The sequence below is a fragment of the Balaenoptera physalus genome (assembly GCF_965194825.1).
Source record: "Balaenoptera physalus genome assembly, chromosome: 15".
NCBI lineage: Eukaryota > Metazoa > Chordata > Mammalia > Artiodactyla > Balaenopteridae > Balaenoptera > Balaenoptera physalus.
In genome coordinates, this window is record NC_138894.1 from 92,454,092 (window position 1) to 92,462,441 (window position 8,350).

The window sequence follows — 8,350 nt, forward strand, 5'->3', positions numbered from 1 at the left end:
CTCATGCCTTCTCTCCCCAGAACCATCACCCAGGGCACCTTCCCTGGCCCTTTAGTGGGCTGGCCAAGGAGAGGGGGCAGACAGGAGGGCTCAGAGGTCTCCCCGCGGGCGCCCCAGGCCTGAGCCCTCCCCAAAGCAGGATGAAAGTGGATGAGGATGGGGCCGACCAAGGGACCCCCCAGGATGCAGCAAAGACCAGTGGAGAGCGGAGTGGGAGTTTTGGGGCCTCAGGAGAGCCAGGCAGGTCTGTCTCAGAGCGTGGCTGGCCAGCGGGCCCCTGGGTTACCCACGCACTGGGATCTCAGGGCCTCCAGGACAGGTATTGCCCCCCCAGACCTGGCAATGGAGCTCGAGGTCTTGTTGGGCCTGAAAGAATTAGGTTGAATCTAAGTGAGTTCTGGGGACCCGCATTTCCACTAGCAGGGAACACACTCGGGTCTGGAAGTCCAGGTCTGCACAGACCACTCCCCGCTTGTCCAATACCCACACTAGTACTTGCCCGGACTCTGAGAATTTGCTCAGGGAGGGGCTGCACATAGGCCCTCCTTGGGCCCCAGGGAGATATTGGAGGCTGGCTAATCCCCCTGGAGATGCGTTGAGTATTCCGATGGAGCAAGCCTTGTTTTGCCCAGTAGACGTTATTTGAAGAATCCTTTCCCCAAGCCCATTTCCAGAGCCCTCTGCTGGATAGGATTTTTCGGGACTACTTGATTCCTCTGAGCTTGGTTTGAGATGGAGACTACAGAAGACAAATGTTAAGTGCTCTCATCTCTAAAATCCCGTGATTTATTTCTAAAAAGGGGTTTCCTTATAAGGAGTTTGCCTTAGGTAAGTGAATTCTGACTGTCCAGGGCATTAAAATACCCCAAAGTAGTTTCCTGTGCAGCTGGTGACTGCGCAGAGCCCCCAGGTTGGCTCTCCTCAGGGTGGAGGCTGGTTCTCAAGCTCCTTAGATGCCTCTCTCCCCACATAGGGTCCCCATGGCTTCTGGGTTCCATCTTCTCCCAGAAGCTGGCCTCCCGGTGTTACCCCGGGAATACTGGCGCTGCTTCCAAGAAGGACCTCGAGGCCTGTCCCATGAGTGGAAGCCGCAGGTCTAAGGAGCGTGGGCTGATGTTTAAGGAGGTATAATGCGATTTGGAGTCGTGTTTGGCCTGGACACTCGTCCCTCCTAAAAGTGGCAGAGGACCCCAGAAGGGTGGCCCATGAGGACCCTCTCCCTGGACATTCTGGCTGGTGCATAGACAGTTTTGGCCAGATGTGACACTTTTTAACATCTGAAGGCCCACAGCGGGTTGACCATGTCTTGGTCCTTTGGGATGGGACTGAGGGCTCCTTGTTGAGAGGCTGACCTCTCAACCAAGAGCAGCTGCTGCGTTTAGGTCCAGGCTGTCTCTTTTTAGCTCCTTCCAAGTCCCAGGCCCCATGGACTTCACCAATGGCCGGTGTCAGGGGACCTCTGAGCAGGGCCCCTGTGCCACCTCCGCCTTGGGTTCTGTAAGGAAACTGGAATCTTGTCCTGCTGTTTGCAAGCCTCGAAGACAAAACCAAACCCGTGCTGCATTCTCTGGAAAGAAAATCCAACATTTTCCAGTACTTCACCTCTTCCAGGCACCTGGAGGAAAGACGTAAGTACAGGTGCGTGCAAGATCTGGAGCGTCAGGGGCCCCTCACCTGGTCCTCACGGCCTGTGTCCTGACGTCCCTGTGGCTCCTGTCTCCGGAGCCACCTGTGCGTTCAGCTCATCCCACCCCTTCCCGTGAGTTCCCTTTGGTTGAACTCCCCCAGCCCCAGCCCCTCCGCGTTCATTAAACACCTTCTGTGCAGGACTGGTTCCACTGTCCGCACCCCCCGCTGACTAGCTGTGTGTCCCTGGGCTGCTATTTCACCTCTCACAGCCTCAGTTTTCCCACCTGTACAAGGGGAATTTACAAGTGATCTCCCTTTTGTGGGTGAGGAAGTACCAGGTACCCAGTAAATTATAGTAAATGCTCTTTTGCTTGTTCCCATGTCCACGAACAAGGCAGAGCCTGACCTCTCCACCAAGTGTGAATCCAGCCCAGTGATCAAGGTCCCGGCGATGTCCCTTAGTCTTTTCTCATACCCTCAGCCAGATTCAGTTTTATGTTCTACCTGGGCCTCAGGAGAGATAATTGAAAAAAAAATTGAATTAGAAAAAAGAGGAGTTAAATACTACTTACAGCTTCTCAGCTGCTTCAACTGTTTCTGCCCTTTTTGAAGGAGCTGGGGGTGGAGAATGTGTATCCGCCAGCTCTGTGGCTGTTATCACTATCCACACTGTCACACAACTGTTTGTACGACATGTCTCTCTCCTCCTAGGGCGTCCGCTACTCACAGCAGAATAAAGGAAGGAAGGAGGGAATAAATGAATAATTCTGTGCTTGTGATACATGACCCAAGATTTGGAAAGTGATTAATATGCCCTGCTGTCTTCTCCTTTTCTGGTTAGGGTTGATAATTCTCTACCGTGCAACAATTTATTTCTTTTAATTTAAACAATCCTATAGCTGAAGCTGTCTCAGAAATATTTAGAAGAATATGTTTCATATCACTTTTTTTTTCTATGAATGTTGGGAGGAAGGTGTGGGATATGGACCCTGGTTGGAATTTGAGAGTGTAAAGGGATCAAGTTAGGTATTTTCTGACTGCTCAGTTTCTATTTATAGTGCTGCAATGACTTTCCTTCACTACCAGCCAGGGTGGAATTTAAATGATTGACCAAGGAGGAAGTAATTCATTTCTCTCTGCCATCCTATCCCTTGCCCTCTCTTCTGCTGTTCAGCTCCTATTGTGATCTTTCTTCGCCAAGGACGTTTCTCAAAATTAGGTGCTTGTATCTGCAGCTCCCCATCATATCTGTTTAGATATATTTAGGACAGATACAAATGCTAAAAGCAGCCTGGATTCCCTCTGCTCTAGACAGAAATGCAAGGAAGATTGTTAACTCATGGCATTTGACTTGTTTCAATTATTACAAAGTTATAAAGCGTTGAGTTCTGTATTCCTCTAAAAGTCTAGATCTTTTTGGTATTGAAGAAAACACGAGAAGCTTGAGTGAACTACCCAGTTCCACCTAATCCTTTTTATTTGGCCCCTGGGAAGACCCATGCAAAACAAAGGGGGCTTGGATCCCAACCTGGACCCTGACTCTGTATGAAACGGGTGATGGTGTTAATAAAAACTTGTTGCTTTAAGCCAATTTCCTTCTGGTGAAGTCTGTACTTGAAGTTCCTCTGCTAACGTATGTTTGCAGGTGGGCAGAGCTGATGGAGAGCCTTGACCGACAACCCTCCCACCTTGGGGCCCTTTCAGTAACCACCAGGTCTATGGGGAAGTGCAACTCGAGGGCTCGTGGAAGTGAAAACTGCAGTGGGAGCCCCCAACCCCAGTGTCTATTTCAAGGCTTCTGACTTGGGACACTCACCTATCTGAAGGGCTGGCTTCTAGTGGACTGACTTAGGACCTTTCTTTATAGAACTCAAAAGCTTTGGTTTGTGGCCTCATCTTATTTGTCCTCGTAAGGTCTCTTGTCATCAGAAGCAAAGACATCTTCAACTACAGTTTTCCATAACTTACATTTTTGTCCCAAGTTCTGTGGCCATTGGTGGAACTGATGCTGGTCTTGTTGCCAGACTGTAGCCTGGGTCTGAAGAGCTGGGACCAGGAATGTCTGACATGGTGGGGTTGGACCCCTGGCTCACAACTTACTTGTGTCACCAAAAAGGTACATTGATACACAGAAAGTCATTACTGCTGTTCTCATTCCCTCATCCTTGAGAAGGGGCAGAAGCTGAATTTAAAGGAGCTAAAAAGCTGTAAAGGGTATTTGACTTCTGTTTTTTCCCATTCTGGTTTTTTGATGATTCATCCTGAAGTCCACTTAGAACATGGAGTGGAATTTGATAAGAGAAAAGCCAGTGCAACTTGTATAACCTCCTTCAACCACTTCAGATAAAAGATATCACTTTTATATTTCCAATTAATTTATTACAAGTCCATATGCCCCTGTATACCTGCATCTTGAGGGTATCCTCCAAAATGTATGTAAACTTGGGGAGGAGGGATTACTCAGCCCAAAGAGGCCCAGTCAATTCTGCTTCTAAATGTCAGCCCTGGAGGGAGTGGGAAGTTGCTCATCTCCACTGTTGCAGTTGTCCCTTCCTACCACATGGTGTCACTGTTGTAGACCAGCCCTGCGCAGCCCTGTGAATACTTGCCTACTACGTGTCCTCCATCCCTGCATAGGCTGGTGTGCAGGTCCCTAAGTGGCCTCCCACACAGACAGGCTTAGCCAGGCTTTCCCAGGAGCAGGGCGCAGTGCCCGGGTACCATGCTCTGAGGAGTTACCAGCACAAGCTGTGCCAGACCAGCACCCCCTGCACCCACCGCAAGACTTCAGGGCATGCATTGAGCCCAAGCAAACAGTGAGACTCCCAATGACTCTCTGCTGAATTGCTCTTTGGGACCTTTGATACCTTTTCTTACAGACCTTGGGTCAGGGCCACCACAGTTCTTCCTGACAGGTCCTTAATTTTGAATGTCTGGTTCTGTATTTTATTTTCTCGACAGGCTTTGGGCTTCTTTTACAGATATCTCAACCCCGTCTTCAGTGGTCAGTTCATCATACCAAGGCGGAGGAGATGTTTTCTTTTGTTGGAATGCAAAATGTTCATTAGACCCTAAAGGAAACCCTCCAGAGACTCATCGCTGAGCAAATAAGAGGTGTTCTGGAGTGGACTGATATTTTCACTTGGACAAGGAAGGATGTGTGTGTCCCTGGAGAAGGGTGGTGGGTACGGTGGATAGCAAATAGTCTTTGACATTCAGTTACAAAAGAGTCAAAACCACATAGATGATGGTTTGAATATAGCACTTATGATCTGTGGGCTACAGAAGCCTTAATCTCTCTACAAACTCTGTTCACTATCAGAAAGTCTCACTGGTTATTTGCTGGCAAATTGACCCATATTTCTGAAGTTTCAAAATTGGTTTCTAAAATTTACATAATTTCTTTTCACAAGAACAAAGCCTTTAAAATTGGGGGGAATATTTCTTTAAAAATAACTTTTGGAATTTTTAATATTAGAAAGTAGACCTATGTTAAAGGATAATTTTTTAAAAGGGTTAAAATCCTGACCCTTAGACAAACACAAATGAATGCCTATCAGAGGTTTTATTTAGCTCATTAATTAATGAAGGAACAAATAAGATGTTATAAACAGTTCAAAAGAGAATTCAAAATGAACACATAGAGTTAATCAAGAACACTGAAGTGAATTTACAAATAGATGCAAAATTGATCAAAATCCAGAGAGCAATAATCAATTGCATCAACACTAAACACAATTTGAATTTCTATGGAAAAAAATCATTTGAAGTTCTACCAGTTTCCTACAATTTTTTCTATTTCTACAACTATTGTAAAATAGCTCAAAGACAATAAAAGGTGGAGAGAACCTGAAAGGAAAACTAGACAAGGCACACAGTCATCTTTTTTGGGTCCATTTCAAAGTCTTACAAAATTTTTATAGACACTAGACTGGTTCTACGGTCAGAAAAGGGATGATGGATAGCTGGAAGGATATGTTAACGATTGTGGTAATTAGTTTTGGTACCTGAACTTTAAATCAATACCTGTGTAATCAAAAGAGTAAATTTCTGATATGTTAATTTTGGATGATTCTTAGGCACTCTCTTCTTGGACTCTGTGTGCTTCTCAGTTTCTGAATGGCATGGTGGAAAGGATACTAGATTTGGAGGAGGTGATTCTATTCTCAGAGATTTACCTGTTGCTGCAGCTTTAGTAGCGCTAACTCAATCTCTCTGAGGCTCAGTGTTACCCCTGAAAAATGGGGATAATAGTTACTCTGTGTACCTCGCCATTAGTGGATTAAATGAGATGATGTGTGGTGATGAAGTACAAAAGTGTACCTCTTTTCAGATCAGATGCCAAGGAGTTTCAGATTCACGTATCCGATGATCTATGCTATAGCTCCACTTTGATGTCTTATCATCATCTCAAAGTTAATGAGGCCAAAAACTCAACTCCCGGTTGCCACTGCCCCTCCTCAAGCCTGTCCTCTTGTCTTACTTGTTTCAATTAACGGCACCACCATCCACCCAGTTGCTTGATCCCAAAACTCAAAGGATTGCCTGATTCCTTTACCCCTGATTCCATACATGGAATTTAACAATGTCTTGTTAGCTTTACTTCCAAAGTATCTTTCCAGTCTAACCAACCCCCATAATTTTCAATGTTGCCCCCCTGGACCAAGGCAACATCAGCTCTTTTCTGGGTTACGGTTCTTGAGTCTTAATCTCAAGTTGGTCTTTCTATACCCAGTCTTTCCCAGCTAAATTCCTTTCCCCCAAGGCGGCCAGATGACTTTTAAAAACTGTATAGCACAGCATATTGCCCCTCTGCTTAAAATCTTCGGATGGATTTTTCTTGCAATTATAATGAAAATCTAAAGTCATCCTCCCCCACCTCCCCACATCTCAGAAGGTCTACGTGATCTGCCTGCAGTCTGACTCTCTGACTTTTTATCTTTATGTTCCAGCCCCGCTGGTTTTCCTGCTCCAGGCCAGGCTCATTCCTGCTGTGAGGACCTCTGGTTGGCTGTGACTTCCGCTGAGAACATTCCTTCTCAAGATTCAGTCTCAGGGCAAACGTCACCTTCTCAAAGAGGTCTTCCTTCCCCATCCTTGTAGGATTTGTTATCGTTTTTGTCTGTCCTCTGATTTTGTGTTTTCTCCCTCTTTTCCTGACTCCTTCCCTCCTCCTCTCCTTCTCCCACTGCTTTTTCATCTGTTTTCCCTCTTTTCTTCCCTTTTCATCTATAACAGACCAGACATAACATACACTGGGCTTGCCTATTGATGGTGCCTTTTACTGAAATCATTTTATGCGCCCCATTCTTAATTTTAAAGGCAATGAGTCACATTATTCATATTTTTGGTCTCTAAAACACTCTTTGCACACCCAACCAAAACATATGGATTTTAACATGTTTATAGTTCTTAGTGCATATTTCTGTAAATCAATGGCTCTTAAGGAAAAAACAAAAACAAAAACAAAACAAAACCAGGAGAACAGCAAAGGTCTTCACTGCTCTTCTAGACACAGGTCTTAGTTCCTGTCCTTCAAGGAGGAAATTCTAGAGCAGTCAATTTCTGTTACTGGTGAAAAAATGCAATGACAAATGTTCTATGAAAACAGGCTGCAACTTAGGTTCATGCATTCTTGAACTTGACTTATTTTCCTTTCTAATTGTTGCACTGACAGGCTGTGTTTTACACAATTATTATTATTTTTCTCTCCCAGGAAGATAAAAAGTCTTTTCATGATGCACATTAATTATAGAATCCTTAAAGTAATTCAAAAAGGCGGGTGAGATAAATTTAGAAGTCATTAATAAATTTGTAAAATGGTTTGACTTTAGAAGACCTTTATAATTAAAATCTTTCTTTTTAGCCTTAAAAATATTGCCTGAATCAAAGCAAACAACTAAACAGAAAAATGGACTGTAAAGAAAGGTGAACACATTGCTCCTGGGTGAACACATCCTTGAGCGAAGTTGGTAAGATATACTCTTGCCTGAGGTCCCCACAGGCTGCTACTCATGGAACAGAGTGATGTGTAAGTCCTTCCCATAGGGAGAACCCAGCATCATCTTATAAAGTGTGAACATGGCTTTAATTTAGTTGAAGTTTATAAACCGTCTTGCTGTATACATTAGCCTGGTTTGCTTTGACTGGCCACTAAACTATGCAGAGTTTGTATTCTATCTGGAAGGCAGCCTTGGCACCAAGCATTTTATCTGTCAATTTAGTCTTGGATTTGGGGAATTTTCTCCATACACACTTCACAAGAACAGCCTTTGTGTCACTACCAAGTGTTGAGTGCATTTTGAAAAACACTTGAACCTTACAAATCACGTGTGTGTGGATGGCACACACTCAAGAGTCTAAGAAGGATGAAGCAAGGCAGGTGTTTTATAGTTTGACTTAACCTGCACTTCTGGGGATCAATTTACAGATATTTTTTTCATGGATTTTATTGCAAGGATTGTTGTCACTATTACTGTTTGGATTTTATTTGGGGTTTTGTTTTTGTCTCCACCTGCCTGTCGTTCTTCTGTTAGGACCTGCTCACTCAGCTGCGATGGTTTGCATGTAGGTTTGGCCTCCCCACCAGCCTGTGGACTCGTGGAGGACACAGCGTCTGGCTTGTTCACAGGTGAGGAATTTGGGGCCTTGCTCAGGATCAGGCACGGATACAACTCCTGGTGAATGTCTAGTAAGTTATTGATAGTGCATCTTAGTGATG